This window comes from Manis pentadactyla, chromosome 7, assembly GCF_030020395.1.
Source record: "Manis pentadactyla isolate mManPen7 chromosome 7, mManPen7.hap1, whole genome shotgun sequence".
NCBI classification, from domain to species: Eukaryota; Metazoa; Chordata; class Mammalia; order Pholidota; family Manidae; genus Manis; species Manis pentadactyla.
This window is the reverse complement of record NC_080025.1, coordinates 78,852,533-78,876,606: the sequence shown is the minus strand read 5'-3', so window position 1 is coordinate 78,876,606 and position 24,074 is coordinate 78,852,533. Positions and strand designations below refer to the sequence as shown.

Sequence of the window (24,074 nt, the reverse complement as noted above, 5' to 3'; positions counted from 1 at the left end):
AAATTTGCAACTTTTATAACTGTGTGGATAGTGGTACTATTCACAAAGATAGTAAACACAGGAAGAGAAACCAGAAATTTTAAAGGAATGGAAAGAATTAATGAAAAAAAAGTGTATAGAATAATCATGAGTAGTCAGTGGCATAACCATTGGAGGTGTTCAGTTGACTGTTACATATATGGGTCTGAAGCTTAAGAGAGAGATCCAGGAGGTGCAGTCTAAAAGTCATCAGCATGCAGATGCTAAAAACTAGGGGCAGATGAGATTGGTCAGGATAAATGTGCAGAGCAGAAAAAGAGTCAAGAGTCTACAGTGGCCTCTGGCCCGGCAATCCTAAGGCAGTGTTCCAATTCCCCAGAGCCTTCTCTCTTGTTCCCATGTCATGTGTGGTTTCTGATCCCAAATTCATTTCATAGTCCAAGTCAGCTGCCAGTGTTTGAGCTATTTCATCCACATTCTATCAGCAGAAAGGAGATAAAAAAAAAACAAGATGGGCATACTCTCTCCTTTTAAGATAATTTCTCCAAAGATAGACATATCATGTCCATTAGCATTCCATCAGTGAGAACCTAGAGACATGGACTCAGAGAACTGCAAGGGAAGCTGGGAAATACAGTCTTTACACAAGCCAGTAAGTACCCAGCCAAATATTTGGGTGTTATTTCCATGGAAGACAGGGATACTGGATTGTGGGGGATAGCTAATGCTGTCTTTTAAAAGTGGGTTGAGCAATGAATGGGAGCAAAATAAAAACAGAATATAAGAAAGTCCTTGAAGATGTTGAGCTTTGTACAGGAAAAGAGCATAAGGCATTCCATACCTGGGAACAAGAGGTCACAGTGCAATTCTAAAAAAATGTTTGAAATGTTTGTTGATTTAGAATGGGAGAGACTAAAGTATGTTTAAATGTTGTTGAGAGGGCCTGGGAGAGAGAACGTTTGCAGTAGGAGAAGATGCAGGGAAATCTGATGAAGCCAGGCTCCTGAAGAGGCAGGGAGGCTTCCTTTTATAACTGAGCTTCTCAAACTTTAACCATCTTGTCAAAATGCACGTTCTGCCTCAGTAGGTCTGAGTGGAATCTGAGGGTTTGAATCTCTAACCAGTTCCCAGGGAATGCTGATCCTGTGGTCTGAGGTCTCAGCATGGACGGATTAACTCTAGGCAGGAAAATGGGTGGGTAACAAGTCTGGGAGTACAGTTATTTTGTAGGGAGAGTGGAAAGATGCTGAGGGGTCCTTCTCTCAGTGAAGTAGCATTTGAGCTTTTCTACCCAGAATTAGGATAGAGGTGTCAGGAGGAGGCCTAAGGAGAATGGAAAAAGTTTGCAATAGCTGTGGTAAAGAAGAAAAAGAGATGGCTAGAGAAGTAGAGAATGGTCAGGCAGCACTGAGGGTTTAAACAAGGTGAAGATCATGTACTAGTGGTGAGACCATGGTGCACAGCTGTATGATTTTTCTCCAGCAGTACTCAGCAGCCCAGGGAATACACACAAAAGATGGATTAATTGTTCTGAGAAACAAATTTGATTTCATTCTGGGAGTACATAGCACTACGTCTGGCACTTATTAAGCCTACCTAAACTTAAACATTTACTTCTCAAATAAAGCCATAAAAGAATTAAATAATATTAACAATTTTTGGAGGTATCCCCAACTGGCTTTGACTTATACCCTCTCTTCATTCATATTGGTGAAGTCAATGTGTCTGTTACCTACCCTCACCCCCTTATCTCTATATAATGCTTTCCAACTTTTCCATGCCTGTAAATAATCTAAGGTGATGGTTAAATACAAATTTTACTCAATCTGAGGTGCCAGTTTAGTAGATTTGAAGGTGAAGTCCACATTATCTGATTTTTAAAACTTTCTAGATGGCCCTGATGTAGCTGGGCCCTGGGCAACACAGCAATCCTGAGAGGTGCTCCCCTCCATCAGGCATCTTTGCAGTTAACACACTGCTGTCTTGCTGTTCTTTTTGGCACACCTAAAATTCCTCTTTTCACCCCTTTGTGGACTTTAAGCCCGGTTCAATGCTCATTTCTTCCAAGAATGGAAAGGCATTACATTGTTTCAGTTCCCCCAAAGAATTCTATCTTGTTTCCATGTCACGTGTGGCTTCCATTCCTAAATACAAGAATCCTTAGCGATCAGTTTTACACTATAATTAATGTAATTCTCCAGCATTCTGATAGAGATGCCTATATGGTTATATGCATGGTGGTATCTTGTGCTTGCTCATTCTGTCACGTGACATGATGTTCCCCAGTCTCCCACTGCCCCTTCCGACTGCATTCTCTGTAAGTGTAGGGGTCCCATCTCAGAGCAGAGCAGTTTGACACGGGAGAGAAGCCAGTAACTGTAGGCTGAATGAAAAAACAGCTCGGTGAACAGACATGAGAATGCACAGAGAATCAAGAGGCAGAAAAATTGATGGTGATACCGAAAGCAAGCAGTGTATTGGAAAATAAAGATGTGAGAAACAGAATAAAGGAAAGGAAAGAAACAGGCTTAGCAGAAAGAATCATTAGAGCCCAGAAGACAATGCAGGTGATTTAATCACAAATAGTTTTAAGATATGAGAAGAGTCTGCAGGCAATTTGAAATAGACTCCTAAGTACCTGACAAACCTGAGAAAAATAGGCAATGAGGAAATCAATGCATTGAAACCCAACAAAGCTTCAATGTACCATCCCTTTTCAATCACTTGGAAGGAAAATGATGTGTTTAGTACATCCTCCTTTTTCATGTTTGGACCTTTAAATAGGGTATTTGGATTCACAGACTGTGGCCAGCTCAGACTGTCTCTCCTTCCAGCACACTGCTGTAGTTTTTAAATGACACCAGCCTTCCAAGCAAGATTGATTGTAAACTTGAAAAGGTTATATGTGATGTAATGAATAACACATGCTGTTCCCTCAAGTGAATCTCTGGAAGAGCATACATCCAGGATCCTCTATGTTCTCATAGTTTAGAAAAGATTGGGAAGAGATCATGCAGGCAAGCCAAGAAAACTTCTTATTATGCTCACTTAGCAAACTGCTCTATCTTGAGCTCACTCACTCATTGAAAACTCAGAAATTAAAAACTATTCTTGGCTCTCCATGAATGTTTGTGAATGAATGGACAGGTGAATGGATATTATGTACTAGTCACAGTTGCAAGGTGCTATGAAGATAGTAAGGTAAACATAGGACATGCTCTTATAGAGATTGCAATCTAGTAAGAGAAACAAGGCATAAATAACTCCTTTTAAGACAAATGTGACAACTGCCATCACAGGGCACATTCTTACATTTTACTATGAGAATACAGAATACAAGGGAAAAGGAGATTATTTCTAATTAGAGTGCTAGAGAAGAACTATTGCAAGAAGTACTTAAATTGAGTCTTGAACAATCTAGATGGACAGATTTCAGGAAAAGATATCTAATGCAAAGAAAGAACATGAGGTGGACTGTGTTGAAGATGTGTGGCAGATGGAGAAGAGTTTAATTTGGACAACATCTGGAGTTCATGAAGAACAACATTGGGTAACAGTGTAGAGAGAGATTTTTTGAAGTTTTAGATCCATCACTTAGTGCAGAATGGTTAGCTGCTAATATTTATTGAATGCTTACTATGGGGTAGGCACATTGTAATTCCATAAGTGATCTTAATTGACATTCACAATAACCTTATATGTAGGTTCATGAGATCCTTCTTATCAAAATACAATCCGTGCTGGGAAAGACCAGTTGAAAGATCCCACTTGAAATAGAAACCATGATTTCATGGAAAACTGTTAGTGAAAAAATGTTTGCTGAGAACATTATCTTAGAATGATTAACATTATGTCAGGTATTTATTTTATCTTATGGAAGATAAATATATATAATTTCAACTTGGACTAATTCTTAAAACTAACAGAGTAATTCAAATGGGTTTTCTTGAGGGGGAGCATATTTTTTCTAAGAAAATTACATGACAGCATAATGCAAGAGGCTTCACCTTCCTTGATCAAAAAAAGGGTTGAGTTTGTAAAATTATTAGAGTTCTTCATGAATTTCCTCAGACCTTTGATATCAAAATATCAAAATTATTCACACTGCCTGCTATGTCATTGTTTTGGCTAATTTTTTTTTATGGAGTGTTAACATGTTTAACTGTGCCAAATATTTGTCAATGGCTTTAGGTGTAACTCAAACAGTTCTTCACTTTTATAGAGTTCATGACATCCTGCATCATTTGTACTCTTTGCACTCACATTTTACAGTCATTTGCACTATATTCCTAGCAGTCACTACCATTATCTGAAAATGCACAGTTTTGGGTATTCACTCAGTCTGGCCAGGTCTTTACTTGACTGAGTCTTGACTCAGACAGGCTAGGTCAAGGCACTTGAGGTGGGGGTCAATTGAAGAGGCCAATTCAGTAGTCAAAATTTTCATATTGTGACATGATTTTCCCCCTGTAAAAGCTTAATTAATAAATCCTGGGATGACTAGAGCTTCCTGTGTTTTATGATTTCTACTTTATAGTCGAGGAAACTGAGGGACCCAGAGGTCAAACAATGTGCCCATGGCCATACAGCTCATTAGATATAAGACTAGAATTTGAAGAGTCTAACTTGGGGACTTAACCACTAAGCGGTGTGGGAATGGATCACGTGCTTTTAGTTATTAATGAGTAAGTCACCACCACAAATTCACAAAACACAGAAAGCTCATCTTTCTTTTGTTGCCTGAAAACTGGTGAAGTGCTCTTTTCCCTAACTTTTAAAATTACACAGATTCTTATACTTCAGGCTTTTCCCCTAATGTATGTAATTAATGCATTTAAAGACTGTGTTAGCTCCAGTCTACATGTCTTGATGTAACATCTGTTCATTCCTTCACTGACCACAAAATTATTTAGAAATATTTTTTGAAATTTCTAAACAGAGAAGTATGACTATTTTCTAACTGTTTATTTTTCATTTGATTGTATTGCTATTTGAGGATATTATCTACATGTAAATCTAGACCCATTGTTTGTTAAGACTTGTTTTGGAACCATTATGTGGTCAGTTTTTGTAAATGATCTATGTATGTTTAAAAAGAATCTACTTTCTTTAACTGTTGGGTATAGGATTCTATATACTACGTTAGAACAAAGTTGTTAGTTCTTCTGAAACGTATTCTAAATCTTTACAATTCTTTTTATGTTTTTAATTTTTTTAAGGCAAATTTTTTATTTGCCTGATTCATGAATTACAAAAAAGGCTACATTAAAGTCTTACAGTATGATTATGGATCTGCCAATTTTTCATTGTAATTTTGTCCATTATTTTATTATTTAGGTTTATTATTTTTAAGTTTAGAATTTTTGTTATTTTCTTGGTGATTTTGTCCCTTCTCATTATATAGTGTAGTTTTTTTCCTAATATATGTATTTTAAGCTTTCCTTAAAGTCTGTTTTTCAGGTATAGTTATACCAGCTTTCTTTTGGTTAGCAATTTACCTGGAGTAATTTTTCCATTCTCTTCATTTCAGCTTTTCTGTATTGTATTTTGAGTGTATCTCTTACAAATAGTAGAGACATATTTTTAAAAATCCATTCTAAATCTAACTTTTAACTTTCCTGGTGAATTTAGTTTATGTTTATTTACTATGCCTATGGATATAGATGGAATTCTGCCACCTTAAGCCCTCTGTTTAACATGTTTTTTTTCTTTTTCTCCTTTTCAATATTATACTTAATTGACAGTTTATATATCCATCACTGCCCTTGGTTTAAAAGTTATACATTCAATTTTTCTTCCTTTAGTGATATCTTTAAACTTTTAATGTGAATTTTTTTTAAATTGAGGTATCATTGATAAAGAATCTTATATTGGTTTCAAGTGTACAACACAGTAGTTCACTAGTTACCCATATTATTAAATCCTACCAGTGCGATTACTATCTATCAACATAAGGAGATGTGGTGGAATCATTGGCTATATTCTCCATGCTGTACTACTGTCCCCATGACCAACCTGGACTATGACTGAGAATTATTGTGCCCCTTTACCCCACACCCAACCCAGCCCCTCTCCCTTGGTAACCACTAGTTGCTTTCTACCACTATCTATGAATCTACTTTCTATCTATCTATGAATCTACTTTCTAACCACTATCTATGAATCTACTGCTGTTTTGTTCCTTCTGTTTTGCTTTTAATGTGAATTCTTGACACAGCAGTTTCTAAACTCAGTATTTTACTCTCTTCCTGAAAATCGAAATGACCTTAGAATGTTTTAACTTCAAACCTGATGTTTTTTACATTCTACTGTTTTCTAGTAGTTTTGTTCCATTTGTTTTTATATCTTCAAATTGGTTGCTATTGTCATTGCAGATGCTTCATTATATCCACATGTTTATGAATGTGATTGCTCATCACTGTTCCTTTTATCCCAGTCCTTATTCATGAAACACATCATTTAGTAGCTCTTTTCAGCAAGAGTCTTTGAGTGATAAAAGTTTCTAGTCTTTGCTGAAAGAGATTCTCACATAACAATCTAACCATGTATACAAACCTAGGTTGATAGTTTCTTTCCCTTAACATTTTGAATATATTATTCTGGTCTTTATTTTTGCTTTGACAAGTTTTTGTCTAATAGTTGTGCCTTGTTGATTATGTATCTTCTCTTAGTTGTTGCCTTTAAGATTTTAGGTTCTACAGCTTCACTATGATCTGTTTAGGTATACATTTCTTTTTATTTATCCTCTTTGGAAATCATATGGTCTTGATTCTATGGATTCATGTATTTCAGCATTTCTGGAAAATTCTCACAGCATTTCAAGAATGTTTCTCCCTCATTTTTTTCTATTCTATCCTTCTGGAACACCTATGAGGAGTATAAGAACCTTTTAATTCCACCTTTCATGCTTCTTAAATCTTAATCTACTTCCTTTTCTATTTCATAATTTCCCAGGACTACATTCTATCTACTCTCAGACTGAGCTCCTTAGTTCACCAGTTATTCAACTGTCTAATCTATTATTCATTCAACTAAAAAAATTATCTACTATATTTTTCTTTCTTATTCTTTATTTCCATTTTTTTGTTCCTTCTTGGAGTTTCAATTTTTTCATGCCCTATTTTAAATATACTTAATTTATATTCTACTTCAGATTATCATTCTATTATTTCAAGTTTAGAGGTGGTAATTCTGCTGTTTTTTTTTTTAACTCATTCTCACTCTTGATGAATTCCTTCCTTGTGTGGTTTGTAATTTTTTATCATGAAGTCTCTTTTTTAACATGATTGTTTTTTCCATATGGATTTCAGTATGGGGGTGCCCCTCCAAAATGCTTGGTTTGGGGCACGAATGAAGATTACTTTTGTCCTAGAGCCAATTATTTTTATATTAATTCCTCAACCTGGGGTTGAGGGTTTCACCTAAGCTGAGTTCAATGCAAGATCTCTTTGAGTCACAGGTCTATAATATTAAATTATCAGGGATAACTCTTTTGTTTTGATTTCTCTACCCAGAAGCCAGGCAAAAATATATATAAATGTATCTGTTATGTCTCTTTTGTACAAAACACATTTATTTCTTAGCCCTTTCCCTCTATGAAGTACAGACCTTTCAAGGAATCCACTTTATGAAGGAAACAGCTTCATCTTTCTCCCCCATTTGGGTCCTGTAGTATCTGTTTAGCTGCCATAACAAAATACCATAGGCTGAGTGGCTTGAACAACAGATGCTTATCTTGTCACACATGTCTGAAATCAGGGTGCCAGCAGGGTCGGGTTCGGGTGAGAACTACCCTCCTGGCCTTCTCAGTGGGTCCTCACATGGCAGAAAGTGAGAGCAAGCTCTCGCATATCTCTTCTTTTGAAGACACTAATCCCATCAGATCAAGGCTCAGTCCTCATGACATCATCTAAACATAAATACCTCCCCAAACCCCATCTCCAAACATCAGCACTTTGAGGGTTAGGCCTTGCATATATGAATTTGGAGGGGCACAAACATTCAGTCCATAACAAGCCCAATCCTTTGTCGACCATACCCTTGTGGATATTGTAGCCAGCCTTCTAGATATATCAACCATTAACCAGGTCAGTCCTTTGTATACCATACTAGCCTGTAGTTTATCAACAGCGAAGCCCTCACTCTCATGCAAACCTGTTTGCAGCATAAGATCAAACCCTTAGTTGTCTGGTCTTCTGTTACCACTACATTTCTGGAACCTGAGGACTTCATTTACTTTGAATCAACTATCTAGCGTACTTAGGGTTTTTCAAGTTTCCTAGTGTTACCTTATTGCCAGAACCAGAAGTCTCTCACATCTTGTTTTTATCTCTCAGTTGTGTGACCTAAACAAGTCTCTGAATTTCCTTTCCTTTCCAATTAAAAAAGTATGATGTACACAAGTATGATTTTCATTCATCTCATACAGTAATTCTGAGAAAGAGCAATTAGAGATAGCAATGTATTGCAAATTAAAAATGTTAAATATAGCAAAAGCAAATAGATTCTCTAATAATGCATTTTAATTATAATTCATTGATTTAACACATTTTATCTGAAGATATTAAAGTGTATTATAACTACATTATAATTCCTTGAAGAGATCATGAATGTTTTCAATCCAGCAACCACAGAACAATAAAATATCATTTGAGATTTTATTATAAATTAAGTATAATTGACTCCCATTTAAAGATTATAAGTACAATTTCTGGAATGTTATACTACTGGTGCAGAGAAGGGCATTTTTCTCAGGACATGAGTTGAATAATTATAGTGGCTTATTTCAAAGATGCATCCTACAGGTTGAACAGTTCTAAGTAAAGGTGAGGTGTTAAATATACAAATAATCTTGGTTGGAGGCAACATGAACATTGGCAATTGGGGAGCTAGGAGTCCCTTTGCTGTTTTGCTATACCCTAGTGGCTCTGGGACAGATAATATTCTTCCAGTGCCTTCCATTTTTTTTTCTCTAGAAATGAAGAAAAACAAGATTCATTGAAAAATTATCTGCTATTAACCAAGAAGTCCAATGGTATTACCATGGTTAGTACCTTGAGAATAGGTGAACAGGGAAACTGAGCTGGCCTTCTTCATAATTTACCAAAGGCAGAGTCTGTCTGCAGGTTTAGATCCATGGTAAGATTAGTCCTTCAAAGAATGGGGCTAAAAATCACAGAATCAAACTGGCTTCAGTGGTTTCCTTCAGAACAGGAATTGGTTCACTCAAGCCAGGCCTCACTCTGGAAACAGGTAACACTTGCCATTAAGGATTAATCCACAAAACTCACTCTGGGAGAGGACATGATACCAAATGTTAGGGCCTGCTTATTAAAGCAATCAGGCATTCTTCATGTGGGAATTTAAAGGATTTGTCTCCAGTGTAAGTATCTAGGGATGATATGTGGCTAATTATAAGGTCATACTAATTTCTAAAACACAGACAGACTTCTGCACTGATGGGTTCAAAGCAGCAGTCCTAATTGTCCAAAGTGCCCTGCCACCCAACCCCTTTTTAGTTTCCCTGCTCCTTCCATCTCACATCTCTGCACAGTAAGGGCTGACTCCTGACACAGCACTCCAGAACCCCACCCTAGCAGTGGGGCTGGAGTCTGTTCCTGTAAGACTCTGTGTGATACTGTTGAGCGTTTTGCATGCTGTCCTAGCCTCAGCCTGCAGTCCTGAATGGAATCAGAGCCTCCAGATTCCAGCCTTTCGTGTTTCGAATGCATGTATCTTAATCTGATTTTATGTCGGTTCTAAACTTAGGCTTAAAAGGCCCATTCTGACCTCTTATCTTCCTGACCATCATTGCTGCATATTCTCAATACCAGTGGATCCTAGCATTTTAGATTTCACAGATTAAATAAACAAATAAATCAATGTTTAACTATTTTGAGATTGACATAATTCTTATCAACTTTTTATCTTGTATTTTAAAACTACCATCTTCTGTCACTATTATTCCATGTAAGAAAGAGCAGAAGGACACAAATTCAGAATAAAACCCTAAAGAACTTATCCTATGAAAAGCTCACTATATTGTCTTTCTCTTTCTCATTTTTCTGTGAACTTGTGAGAAATAAACTGGTAGTGAATCAGTGGTATTTTCAAACCTGCACTATTACTCTATATTCTAATCAGTTCCCAAGCTTAGCCCTAACGAAGCTCACCTGATTCAATTGTTTTGTTTGCTTTACAGTTTGGTGGTCCAGACCTTGGACTGTACCCTGACACTAAAGTATAAAATGAAGACAATCTTAGCATTACTTATGTCCTATCATTTCCTCCCACACAGCTGGAGATGAACAGGAACCTTACAATTCTAACATTTACATGTCATTCTCTGCCTTGAGGCTGGGCAGAGTCCAGTATTGTATAGCCCATCTTCTCCTCCTTTCCATGCAATACACTGACTGTACATTTATTTACATGTGTATGATTCAATAATATTAGAGTTTTCTGGGAACATGAATTGCTCCATTAACAATATGCAAATATGTAGTTAGGTTTTGATACCAGGAAAAATAGTTAATGCCTTTCCTATAGAAAATAGTTCTCTGGCTTTGTATAAAAAGTACCTCTGAGGACCTTTCATCTCTTACTCAGCTACATCAAAGAATGAGTGCTTCTAATGCATATTATAAAACTACAGAAAAAGGGTTTGATCGGACACTTGATAATTTTACCAAACTATGTGTGGAAGAAAGACAAGGCTTTAGTAGCAAAACAGAGGGGCATAATTGATCACACTATTGGGAAGATGTTACAACATGAAACAAACATCGTAAGATCATAAGAAGACTCAGCTAATAATGTATTCCTGACATCAATAAAATTAGTTGTTTTTCATCTGTGTTGTAAAGTTTCTGATTTGCTTTAGTCTCACATATTAGTCTATTATGCCATGATTCTCATTATGCTTCCCTAAGCCCTATCAGCAGATAGAGTCTAGACTCTAATTATCTCTATATTTAGTCAAAATGGTCAGGCTTCATCTGTTTCCAGAGCAGTTAATGTATTTGGCTCATTACTCTGAAAACACTGAGTACAATTTAGCTCACTAAAAATTCATCCCTTATTAGTTTACATAAGGAGCATAAAGGTCCACTGTGTGATGATTTTATTCTTTTTCTATGGCAGTGAGTCAGGAAACAATAGCTATTATTTTTGATTACTTACTATGTACCAGACATCATGTTCACCTTTTATATGCATTAGTCACTTGGTTCTCACAACAATTTATTATTCCTATCGTACATATTTAGAAGCTTACCTAGAGTCACGCACCTAAGAAGTGGCGGATGCAGGACATTCTGATGTCAGAGCTTGAGGTCTTAATCACTATGCTCTAAGCAGTACTTGATTGCGGAGACTCAAACTTTACATCTGATCTTCCAGCTGTGGTTAAATGTCATTTCCAAAGAGGCTTTTCTTAACCCTCCAGCCTAAACGAGGTCTTTGTGTACTGTTTTTCCATAGGACCCTTTGTCTTTTGTAGCCATTATCACAGGTTATGAATATACACTTAATTTTGTGATTTTTTTTAACTTCTGCCTTTGTCACTAAAATGTAAGATTTAATAATATAAGGGACAATGTCGGTCTTGTTCATCACTGAATACTCCTGAACCTCCCCACCCGCGCACCCAGGCACCCTTGTTAGGGACTGCTGGTTGAATGAAAGAATGAAAGAGTGATCAGTTTATGCAGTTCCATTGGCTTTTCAAGAAGACCCTCGTTAAGGTTAGTTTCTATGCATGGAACTGAGCAAAGCTATGTATCACCTGGGTTTGAGTCTATGCTCTTGGTTCTTGCAGTAGATTGAATGTTTTAGTTTTTTCCTGAGCTATTTCCCTAAAACTTCTAGTCAAGAAAACAAAAATAAGCAAAGGACTAACTACTCTTAGAAAGTTGCTGTAGTATTTCAGCACTATGGAGGAAGAAAGGTGACTCTGCCTGATCACAGGTTATGAATTTTGGAGCTATTATGAATTCTTGGAGCTATTAATCAGAAATATCACATTTCTTTAATATAAACGTTGAAGTAAGAATATATAAAAAGTATATTCTTAAGATTATGATGAAGAAGATATTTTTTAAATTCTTAAGACTAATTTCTTCATTATTGCAAATTGCCAAAATAAAACATATATAGGTAGGACTAAACAAGTATATAGGATTATAGATTCAGCAGCATTTTTAGATAATCTGAGAAACAGAAGTTTTTAGAGAATCTGAGGAACGAAAAGGAATTGGTGGCTTTGAGATCATTAATTCTTAATACTGAAGTCTATAAACATTGTACTTTTTCTATGCTTATTAAACATTAACTGTTATTTCACAGAAATAAGTGGTCTGAAAGGCGGCAGGCAAGAAAGGAGAAGTGCCATGTTCAAAATCTGTTTCATATTGTATACTGTTGTCCCATGAGAAATTAGCTTTTTTTCATTACAAAGATAATGCATGCTCATTACAGAAATTTAAATCATTCAAATCCCAAACATTTTAAGGAAATCTAAGTAATATGTTTTATTTCTGTTCAGTATTTTTGCTGGGTATCTTTTTAACACAGTTGCAGTAAATTTGTATCATATATGATTGATTATAGTTTTTACAGTTTATCTTTTATGACTTAGAAAAGGAAACATACATGAAACTATAAAATATTTTGAGAAAATAGATAAAATAAAGAAGAGAAGTGAGTATTGCTCCATATGTCACTGCCCGCAGACAACTACTACTATGCTAATGTTCTTACTATCTTTTTCTAGGGTATTTTCTGAAGTTTTTCTATCATATCTATTGATTTTATAGCAGAGCTAACAGAGATATTCACAGATCCTAGAACGTTGCAGAATAATTTCTAAGGACTAGTAATTTGCTGCCTATTTCATTTCACCTTGGTCTGCTCACATGGTTCAATAGAATCAAGCACTCCATAGCACCAAGCATTTAATTTTAAAACTTCTTTTATTGATTTCATGAGTGGGCCAGTATACAAGATCAGATGGTTGTATCAGATTCAGTTGAAGAGTGCTTACACAGTTATGAGCATCAGTAATAATTTCAGGATATGGGCAGTCATGGGGTATGGACACAGCAAACCAGAAGTCGGGGCCATCAAAGGCAGCTCCATGGCCCTATCTCCCCTCATCAGACATGTTCTCTGTGACCCAGAATAATAGGTGAGGTTCCAGGTGAGGCTTTGCAGGTTTACCTCACAGAGCAGCAGTGCTTCAAGTTATGAAATATCTTCCTTCTATACTCCAGAGAACTAAATAACTTCTGTAAGACTCTTCAGGGAACCATGCATCCTAGATCTATAGATTGTGGGTTTATGTACTAAGTAATCCTTAGCAAGCACATCCTAAGACATTTCATAGGTAAGAACCCTTCCTTTTAACAAATACTATTAGTCTATTTATCTGTAGTTTCAGTGGACAAGGAGATTAGCCTGAATTAACCTGTCTTTTTTCTTTCCCCCAAGGTAGTTTCTCCTGACACCCTCAAAGAAAGTGAATGGATCTCAGACCAACTTTTTCAACTCTTTTATTACCAATTAACAATAGTAAAAGAGAAAAACCAGTCCATAACATTTAGCTCTTCATTTTTTCCCCTCAATTCCTGCACAGAAGTGATTTATAGTGGCTGCATGGTCAGTGGCTCTGTCTTCTAGTACCTTTTTTTATTCACCTTCATTTTTGAAAAATTGTCAGCCACTTTTCTCCCCAAACATTGCCTCTCACCTGTTCTCTCTTTCCTATCCCCATTGAACTCCAATACAAAGTATATTAGAAACTCCTTGAAGATAACACAGGTAAAACCCTAGGTTACCTTGGCTATGGGGATGGCATTGTAGGTACAACACTAAAGGCACAATCCATGAAAGAAAGAATTGATAAGTTGGATTTCCTTAAAATTAAAAACATCTGTTCTGTAAAAGACACTGTCAAGATTTTATTGCCCCTCTGCTCTGCTCAGCATCAATACAGACAGCTGGGGGTTATTTGGAGTGGAGACAGGGGATGCATTTTCCTCTTGTCATCCTTAGCACAGTGGTGTAGCCCTTTAGGATCTCAGCTTACATTGGGAAGAGATCCTACTTGACTTCCCTCCTTTGAGCATACCCTTGTAGCTTGGTGTCAAAATCAAAGTTCAAGTTTTCAGAAACTGACAAAGGCCCTAAAGACAGTAGCTCGGAATCTCTAGACTCTCATTTCCCTCTCAGGTTTCATAGTTCCTTACTTCCTTTTCATTTCTTTGGTTCTTTAAAAGAATTTTTTAAAAAAAATACAAAATTTTTAGTTGTGGGCGATTCTGATATTTGATATAGAATGCATAGTTCAGTGAGAGATTGGTCTCAACACAGTCGGCCTGCCTTAGTCCCCAAACCGGAAGTCACCCTCACCCCTTCTGCTTCCTCCAGCCCTCTATATGTTATAGGTATTTTCTAGGATTGCATCCTTGGCATTCTTTTCTACTTGTATATATTCTCCCTTGGTTTGGTAATATCCACTGGCATGGGTTTATCATCTCCAGCGCCACATACCTGACTTCTACTCTGAATTAGACCTTTCCATGTGGATGTATTTGCCTGTACCTCTATCACTCAGGTCAGAATTTTTTCTTTGGAACCAGTTCCTCCTTCTGTCCTAGTCGTCTGTGAGGTGGCACTCTTTTCTCAATGTACAACTAGTGTCTGACAATTCTCCTGCAGGATCGATGTCTCCCAACTTCGTCACCTCTCTCGGAGCCATTTGTGTCTTCTGTCTGGGCTCCTTTTCTCTGTAATCCTGCATCCCCAGCCCACTCTGGGCACTGCCTCCATTATTGAACATGCCTGTGTTCAGAAACCTTCCATTAGTTCACTTTCTCAATGGAAACAGCTCGGACTCTAACCAGCTGTCACATAGGCCTACATGATCTTCCTTTGGGCTTTCTTTTCAGGCTTGTATCCCATTCAACATAGGCATCAGGCTAGTACCAAAACTTGGAAATTTCTGAGCACATTGTATATTTTTCTACTTCTATACACTCATACATTCCATTTTAGTTCTGGAATAGTCTCCTTATTTTCTCTCTCTTGAAATCTAATCATTCTGGAACAATTCTAAATGTCACTACCTCTAAAAAGACTTTCCTCTTCATCCTTGCCTTTTTTTTTGCCTAATATTCATAACATCTCTTATAGATCAGACTGATTCACATGAGACTGAAATTTTTATAGGTCAAGAGTGACTGTACTTTGGCAAGTTGATATGAGTCAACCTAAAACCTAGTTCAGTGCTTTGCATATGTTAGCATTTGCATAATAAATATTCACTTGAATGAATGAACATTTTCTAAAAATAAGTAATATAGTCCAACAGTGGAAGAAAATAAAATCTAGCTTAATACTTTCAGAGTAAGGAATATTAAAATCTTATCCCTCTAAATGTATGAAGAATTGTGTATTATATATACACAGTGTTCATATACATATGAAATTGCCCAAGAAAATAAAAAATCTCTATGGCTGGAATTCAGAGAAGTATAAGAACAGTGATAGTAGCAGAGTTACCAATGTTTACAGCTCAAATTCATTTCATAAAACTGGATAGAAACTGATAACCCACACATACCCAAATGTATTTTGAACAAATTGAATGCAAGGGACTCTCTATAAGAATGAAGTGTTGTTATTGCAACAAGGCTACTAAAACATCATATAGTAATTTGGAAAATAAAGTCAGGAGCTGAAATTTGACTTAAAACCTAAAGAAAATTCATTAAAGCGCTCTCTTGGCATTTCAATTCTTGTTGCTAAAAATCTACTTTTAAAAGCCAAATTAACCAGATTGTCCATTAACATTGATCACATTAGCTAGATAATTGCCACATCCCATCTTACTTATGTGGTGTGAATGCAGCATAATGTGAAAATAGGGAGATTGTATCTTGATGCATAACATACCCATTCTACCTAAACTTCTTTTACAATTTTTAAAGCAATCCTGTCTGCCATGTCCATACCATTATTTAGAACTGCTTTGTATATGTCACCTAGGCATAGAACAGAGCCATTAGTAAGGACTTCTCTGATGTCATAAAAGCAGTATTCCACTTTGCCCTCTTAGGTAACAAAGCACAGAGTTCACAGATAAATATGACTGGGACTCAGTTAAGATTGTCTTAGTAGCATCTGTAATAAAGACTCTGAACTGAAAAGCAAAATCCTCCTCCCTTTGCTGAATTGGCTACCTCACTGGAGAGAGCTGTCCTTATGGCTGAGGCTTTTTATCACCAGGGAAACAAAGAATGTAATTTGAATTCAGTCTAAATCTTCCGTAACTCTTCCCCTTAGAATAAAATGAGTACATTTTGTACCCCCTGAAGAACAGGAATAATTAACTGATAACTGAAAAGATGATTACAACTTTGATACTTCACTCAATGAACTGTTATAAATCCAACTAGAAAATCATGTATCTTGCCTTTTGGCAGAAAAATTTTTTAAACTAATTATGGTGATGCTTTTATTGTGGGGTAATATTGTGGTTACTTTCCTTTTAATTTGCTCAGGACTGTATGTGTTTGTTGTACCATTCGTTGAGAAACTCTATCATGTCTTCTATTTCAGATCTGAAGAACTGTCCAATATATAGTAAATGGCCATCCAGGATGTTTGCAGCATTGTATAACCTTCTAGAGAGTGTCTGCTGGGGAAGAACACAAAAATATTGACTCAGAGACTTAAGTTTGATTCACAATTACCATTAATGAGGTGTATAATCTTGAGCAAGGTTTTAGCCCATTTTTAAATCATATCTTTCTATAGTATTAAAATGAGACTATGCCCTTCTTACTTCTTTATTAAGATGCTGTAGGGATTAAAGTGAATTTCATAAAAATCTTATATGAGGTTCAATATAGCATGCATACATAAGGGGTACTGTTGTTAATTTCTCTCACAGAAAGATAAGAATGTAATGAGAACAAAGAATACTTTGAGAACTATCAGTATTAGGCATCACTTAATAACAGTTTGGTTTTATTTCCTGAATTACTTTCTTTTGCTGTTCTGCTACTACATTATTCAGACCATTAAGGGAAGATGGTGCATCCTGTGAACAGAATTATGGATGACCTATTCTGTATTGCAAGTGGGAGCTCTGTTCTGTGATTGCAGCATTATAATCTCCCATTATAGCATGCACTGTAAATCATCCTGCAGACAGAAGACAGGGTTGGACCCTCAGATAATCTGTGAACAGTGACACTCTTTATAACAGGGTTACACCATTCCATCCTCGATGTGATGACGGTGTCTCCAGCATACTTGGTACTACATTTCCATTAAACTGTTAGATATAACGATCAATAAGAGAAGATCTATTTCTATTACGTGGAGCACCTTCTAAAAGGGGCACAAGGAGGAAGATACACATCAAATAAAATAGCTGACTGAGAAGCACAGATGAAACCAATCAAACTAATAATAAAATAATAATACCTACACTTGTATGGTAGTTTTTTGATTAAAAAAATAAAAAGTCTTCTCCTGAATGATTTTATTTCATCTTCACAACAACCTTGTGGGGGTAATTAGACAATTTATGCTTATTGCCATTTTTACAGTTATTAGAGGGGTTAAGCAACTTCTCCAAGCTCACAGAAGTTTTCTGATCCCTACTATAGTTCTCCTTCTAATATTTCTGATTATGCAAAAGGCAGACAAAATACATTCCACTGGTTATGTTGCTTTATTAACTTTTTGTGTCTTATCTTCTCAAATGGAGTTTGTGACTAGGTCAGGGTAATGTGATGTGGAGGGAGAAACAAGAAGGAATCAGTAAAATAATGTTCTTCAAAGTGCATAAAATTCTAATCTATTATGTCAAACAGAAGACAACAGCTCCAAAATACACATTTACAGAAATTTAGTAACGCAAAAGGTCTTATTTGTTTTGGTGGTTAAGCAAGACTAATTTAAAATAGATGGAGAAGAGATATAATATAGAGAGATAAAGTGTATGAACTTAGTTTATAAAATGTAAAAGGGTTGTGTAAATCATAAATAATATTACAGCTATCACTATTAACAATATTAAAACAAATAATAATGTTTACTACCTTTCAAAAATGATTCCTTTTGCCAAGCTTTACAACATTTCTGGTATTTTGTTCCAGTGGAATGAAAAAATTTTGAAGTTTATTTACTGTTCACTTGGAATACAAACTGAATTATAAGCTATATATGTCCTTGTTTCCTGTATAGAGATTTTTTTACCCCCCCAAAAAAGGATTTAAATATATTAAATATGGCAATTTCCCTGTTTCAAATTTTTTGCTCTGTATTCTGTTCCTTAGGAAAAAAATGGAAAATTCTAGAAAAATATCATATAAAATATCTCTTTAATTTAAAATAGGAGATTTCCCAAACATGTATTTTCCCATTCCTACAATTTTCTCATCTGTATAAAGGTTTTACATTTTAAAGTTACAGAACTTCACTTTATTCTATCCTTATTCAAAAAATCTTATGAAAAGGAGACATAAATATTACTCCACCCAAGAAACATTTCATGGAGGAAATGGAAGATAGAGCTGAGGAACTTCTTAAATTGATCTACAAATTCAATGCAATCTATCAGAATTCCACCTGGTTTCTTTACAGAAATTGACAAGCTCATATTAAAAGTCATAGAAATTCAAGGGACCCAGAATAGCCAAAACAATCTTGAAAAAGAAGAACCAAGTTGAAGGGCTTAACAATTCCCAATCTCAACACTTACTACAAAAAAACAGTAATCAGGAAAGTGTGGCACTGACCTCAGTTAGACACAAAAATCAATGGAATAGAAGTAAAAGTCCAGAAATAAACCCACTTATCAATGGATGAGTGATTTTCAACAAGGCTGCCAAGATCATTCAATGGGGAAAGAATTGTCTTTTCAATAAATGGTGCAGAGACACTTGGGTAGCCACATGCAAAGGAATGAAGTTTCACTCATCTCACACCATCTACAAAACTCACTCAAAATGGATCAAAGACATAAGTATGAGAGACAAAACTGCAAAAGTCCTAGAAGAAAGCCTGAATGTTAAGTGTAAACCGATGTGACATTGGGTTTGGCAGTGGACTTAGATATGACACCAAAGCACAAGCGACAAAAGAAAAACAGCTAATTAGACTCCATCAAAACTAAAAACTTCTGCCCCCTAAAGGGCCTCATCAAAAAAGTGAAAAGACAACTTACAGAACTAGAGAAAAATCTTTGCAAATCATATATCTGATAAAGGAATCATATCTGGAATATATAAAAAACAGTGACTTCTCAATAATAAAAAGGAAACCTAACTAAAAAATGGGCCTGATTGTGGTAGACTGAGAACAGAACTGGTTGAAGGATTGTACAAGAAGCAATCAGGACCTGAGATGAGCTTCCAAAGTCTGAATTCCCTGAACTCAGCCTTGGCAGAAGACTGGACACCTGTACATTGGTGAGAAGGACCAGAAGGCTGTGGGTATGGATCTCCAGGTATAGCTGAAGGTAGGAGTAAGACTCTGAGACTGAAAACAGAGCTCCGGGAAAGCTTGCTGCCAGATCAGTGATAATCTGGACTGGAATCAGGAATCTAGTGCACCATGGAATAGAGCTTAATATATGTGTCTAGCCTTTCAGAGTCACAAAGTCTACAATCTTCCCTTTCTTTGGGCATCTACCCTTAACTTCTATTATGGGATGGTTTTTTACTACTTGCATCATGGCTGCTGCAGAATGACGTCCTCAGCCCCAAAGCCTGCGCGATCTAGGTCCAAGGGTGGCCATCAAAGACTCACTAAAACTTCTGAATTACAGTTCTAAATTATGAGAAGAAAGGACCTGAGAGTTTCAACTTCAGTCAGGTGTCCAACCTGGTCATATTAGCAATGGTCAGGGTAGAGGAGTAGGGAATAACCCAGGAGCAGAAGGCACTAAAGTGCCTGAGGACCTCAAATCCTGAAAGTGAAAGGAACTCAAAAAAAAGGAGGAGTATAGGCTAGGCATAAACCTAACAAGTACCCATCATATCAGGATAGATTTGTTTGGGGCAAAACAAACATAAGAAAAGAATTCCAGGCTGAGGAAAGAATGGAAGCAAAGCAAGCAAGTACAGGTCCTGCCTGGATACCAATGTATGACTTCATGTAGCTGGCAGGGGAAGGTGAGGGGTGCGATGTACAATAAGGCTGGAAACATAGATCCTATGACTTTCTGACTTAATCTCACCCTTTATCTCCGGCACTGGTTGAAACAGCTAGGGTTCTGTTTGTCCTTTCTGGTGCTTGCTGTGTTTGTGCTGGTAGATTGCTTAGAGGATTTGAAAACCAACCTGTTCAGGCCTGCCTGCAAAAGCTTGCAAAAATAGTGAAAGGTTTGTATGAGCACTCAACTGCCTACTTAAGGTTATACAAGGCAGCATTTAATATCCTAAATCCTCAATTAAACTGGCTTCATAATTTTTTTTCCAAATTGAATTCTACCTAAATTTATACTTAAGAAGCATTTAAAATACTTGTGAAATAAAAAGTCGTCTTTGAGGTGTCCAGAGTAATACGAAATGCTGAATGCCATTGCTTGACAGAGGAAATGACTCTATAAGAGAGTAGACAAATTTCCTGGAAAAAATACCAGGGTAAAAAAATAAATCAAGATTCTTTGACAGAACACATAAAATAGAAAAACATCTCTGAAAAAGTTTTGCAAAGGTGAAAAGACACTAATAAACAATATTGGGAATAAAAAATCAACAATACTTCAAAGACTAAAAAGATAATGGGTGGGTATTATCAACAACTTTTTGTGATGTGTTTGAAAACTCAGATGAAATGGATAAACCTCTAGAAGAAAAAAAAAAAGATTACCAAAATTTATTTAGGGAGAAATGGGAAATATGAATAGTTATATAGCCATAGGGAAATTAAATTAGAAGTTTAAAATCTTCCTACAGAAAAACCAGGTCCAGTAGGTGCTGCTAGCAATTTCCAGCAAATAGTCAAGGATAAAACAAGTCCACAAATATTCAAGGAAAAACAATTCCAATCTCATGAATTATCTAAGTGAACAGAAAGGTGGGATTGCCCTTAGGCCACTTTAATAGGCTAGTAAAACTTTCATACAAAACTCAGTGAAATATGAGAACAAAATTGCAGATCAATCTTCCTCATGAACACAGATACAAAAATTAGAATATTAACAAACACAATCCAGAAGTGTGTGTGTGTGTGTGTGTGTTTTAAGATAATACATCATTTGTTTGATCTCAGGAGTGTAAATTTGGTTTTACATAAGAAATCAATTAATGTATATTATTGTACTAACTGATGAAAGGAGAAATCACACAATCATCTCAATAGAAATAGAAAAAGTAATTGATAAAATTCCACATCCTTTTCTAAATTAAAAAAATTATAAGTTAGGAATAGAAGAGGGCTTCCTTAAACTGACAAAGGGTAGTTATAGGAAACTTACAACTAGCATCATATTTAATGGTAAAATATTTAAAGCATTCCCTTTGAGCTTAGGAAGAAGATGAGGGCATCCACTAGACCCATTTATATAATAGTATACTGGAGGGAATATCCAGTAAACAGGCTAAAAAAGTAACTAAAGTTATGAGGATTAAAAAGAAAGAAAGAAAAGTGTCATTATTTGTGGATATAAGCTATATATTAGAAATCTAAAAGAAGCTACAGATAAGTTACTAAAATTCACAAGGTAATTTAGCACAGCTGCAGGATATAAAACTCATTATATAAAAATAAATATCAATAAATATAAAATAAAAAATTTAAAATATACAATAACATCAAAATTATAAAACAGGAATAAATATAACAAAACTGTTCAAGAACCTTACAAAGAAAATCATATAAAACTTTATTTTAAAAACTAAGTAAACATAGATAAATACATCATATACATGGATAAGAAGACTTGATACCATAAAAACACCAATTCTTCCCAAACTGACTGGTAATTTCAATAATATTCCCATCAAAATCCCAACAGGCATGTTGTGGTACTTGGGAAGCTGATTTAAAAATGTATATGGATGAGCAAAATATGTGATATTTTATCACATATTTCGATTATTATAAAGCCATAATAATATGATAAAGGGGTCATCATAGGATTATCAAATGAAGCACAATAGAAAGCTCCAAAACAGATCTACTCAGTGGATCTTTGATATTGATATATTATTGAGCAGATCATTGAAGAAAGAATATACTGTTCAACAAATTATCATGGCATATGTGGGTATCCACAGATGAAAAAATAAAATTATATCCCTATCACACTATTTTAAACCAGTTCTATTAAAGTCTTCAATGAAAACAGCAAAGCTAACAACATAGGAGAATATCTTTATGACCCCCATATAAGGAAGAATTTTTTTAAACACAAGCCATAAAGGAAAAGTTAAATTCTATCATTTCATTTAAAAGATGTAAGAATAATTAAAAGAAAAAAATACACAAACTGGAAAAAGAGATTTTTGACACACAAAACTGACAAAAGATTAATATCCGAAATAAATTTAAGCAAAACAAAACAAAACCCACCCTCCTACAAATCAATTAAAAACAAATTTAAAAATTCAATAAAAGGGCAAGATTTTGAATAAGAAATTTGCAGGTAAATAATCACAAATGGAAAGGAACATATGAAAAGATGCTCAACATTAGAAACAATGAAGTGTAAATTCAAACTGCAATGAGATAAAACATCATACCCATCATGGAGATTAAAGTCCGGCAACATTACATGCTGGTGAGGATGTGGAAAAAGCATGAATTTTATACTGCTGATAGAAGATTCAATAGTTTCTACAACCACTTTACAACATAATTTGTCATTGCGTACTAAAATTGAAAATGTGTATACCCAGGACCCAAGAATTCCACTCCTGGAAATCCATGCACATATGCACCAAGAGAAATACCCCAAAATGTACATAGCAGCACTGTTTATTATCTCACCAAATTCTGAACAACCCAAATGCCTGTCAATAATAGTATAGATAAATGAATTATGTGTTATTACAATGAATTTCTATGCCCTAGTCAAATTTAATGAATTTCAGCTATACAAAATATCATGAATTAAAAAAAAAAACCAGTTTGTTAAAAAATATGTACCACCTGATTCCATTCATATAAAGACAATAAGTTGTTTAGAGGGTCAAGGAAAATGTAATGCTGTTATGAAAAGACATGAAGTTGTAAACCCCAAATGCTAGACCACAGTTATTTAAGAAAGGAAATGGGACACACGAGAAATTTCAACATTCTTGACAACGCTCTGTTTCTTGCCTGGACAGTAGATAAGTAGATGTTTACTATTTTTTTCTTTACACCTTATATATATTTCAAAAACAGTTTTTGTAGATACTAAATATCTCGGTCTTAAAATTTTTTAAATTGTTCAGGTGCGTCAAGTGCAGTGACAAGTTTTGAACTCTACTGCAGTGCACTGCCTGAGAGAGTCTGTGCCCTGCCTGGCCCAGGGATTCAACCTGCAGAGGCCTCTGGCCGCTGAACACCCAAAGCAGAAATGAATGCAACCGGCCATTGCAACCTGTCATGCCCAGTCACCTCATCTAGTACCTTTTGTTCCAATTCTTCTTTTTCAACCCATCTCCCAACTATCAATTTAACATCCCACGTAGCTTTGCCCACAGGGAGAGAAGGTAGCGATCAACAAACATGAGTTGCCAGAGAGCTTGATAGTTGCATTCCTCACGGTGATTTAAAGCTGGCATTCTGGCTGATACTTCGAGTTCTGCAAGCATCCTCAGGGACAATCTATGCGTGCTGAAGAGAAGATGGAACGAGGAGTCATTCCACGGACAAGTGGAGGGGGGAGCTGAGGAGGAGGCAGAGGAGCGGAAGGGAAGAAGGTGTCATCCAAAGCTACAATTCCAATTCAATAACAAGAGACTTTATTATCGAGGCACTTAAACTGGTTGCAAGCTGAAATCGGAGTGTTTACGAAGTGCGTACACAACTTATAAAGCAGTAAGTGCCATTGTGGAGGACAGCATACTAGAGTGGAGAAAACAAAG

General features: G+C 35.8%; 1 long non-coding RNA gene across 1 annotated transcript in view; it reads right to left on the bottom strand.

The window, feature by feature from the left end:
- Window positions 1-17,931: 17,931 nt before the first annotated feature.
- Window positions 17,932-24,074, bottom strand: part of LOC118917073 (uncharacterized) — a 38,462-nt gene continuing 32,319 nt past the window's right edge. The window contains exon 5 of the long non-coding RNA XR_008998493.1: window positions 17,932-23,875. This is a non-coding gene — a long non-coding RNA (uncharacterized LOC118917073). The remainder of the gene's footprint in view (window positions 23,876-24,074) is intronic.